Here is a 1,021-nt window from a genome sequence, read left to right on the forward strand (position 1 = left end):
TGGTGGTCAACGAGCTTTCCGAAGGTGTGCTCTAGAAACTTAGGGAATTATTTAAAAGTTTGAAAGATAAACCCGTAATATTAGTACAGATAACATCTGGGATAGATTTCTATTTAAAATGATCAGTTCATTTATCGGTTTATCCGCTTATGACGCTTAATCGTTTTAGTAGCCCATCTAGTGTTTTTCTCAGGCAATTTAAAAATGAAGAAGTGTGTGCGTCACGAACTTACATGAAGTTCAATTTATTTCTCTTCTCATAAAATTAAAAGTCAATGTCATTGGTATGGTTTCTTGGTGGTTTGTTTTTTAATTTTTTTAAAAAATAAAACAAATCACGAATAATAAAAGTTTACAATATCGAATTTATTTAGAAAAGCTGTTTTTTAGTGGGAAAAAGTTCATGTAAATACCTGTTACATAACTATTTTTCGAGTACAATAGTTATTTTTATTTATTTTATCTGTCAAGAAATTAAAGACACCACCAAAATTAAATCAGTTATTACTTTTTTATTTATTTATTTTTATTTTTTATTTATTTATTTATTTTTATTTTTTATTTATTTATTTATTTATTTATTTATTTATTTATTTTGTTTTGTTTTGTTTTAAAAAAAAGTACTAAATTGAATTTCGTGTACATGTTTGAAGCAGAGATTTCTTCATCTTTAAAATTGGCTGAGGAAAACAGCAGATAGGCTGTTGAAATGTCCAGTATAGGTGAGTGAGCTGTTCTTATTGAAACATAATTTATACAGTAATACTCTATTTTTGATTCACTTAGAGCCAATGATGGTTAGTTACTTCAAATATATCATCTATGTAGTTTTGTAAATTACGTCTATAATAAAAAAAATGAATAACGTATTTGAATCCTTAAAAAGAAGTGTTGGAAATCTTGTACATATTAGAATTTCCGTTCCCTTTACTGCGAACATCTTGGATACTTTGAAAATTGGTTTAGGTTAAAAATTATCGAAATGTGAGTCATAACAATTAAGGATCAGGATAGGGTTACC

This window comes from Thermobia domestica, chromosome 11 (assembly GCF_964235325.1).
Source record: "Thermobia domestica chromosome 11, izTheDome1.hap1.1, whole genome shotgun sequence".
Classification (NCBI taxonomy): Eukaryota; Metazoa; Arthropoda; class Insecta; order Zygentoma; family Lepismatidae; genus Thermobia; species Thermobia domestica.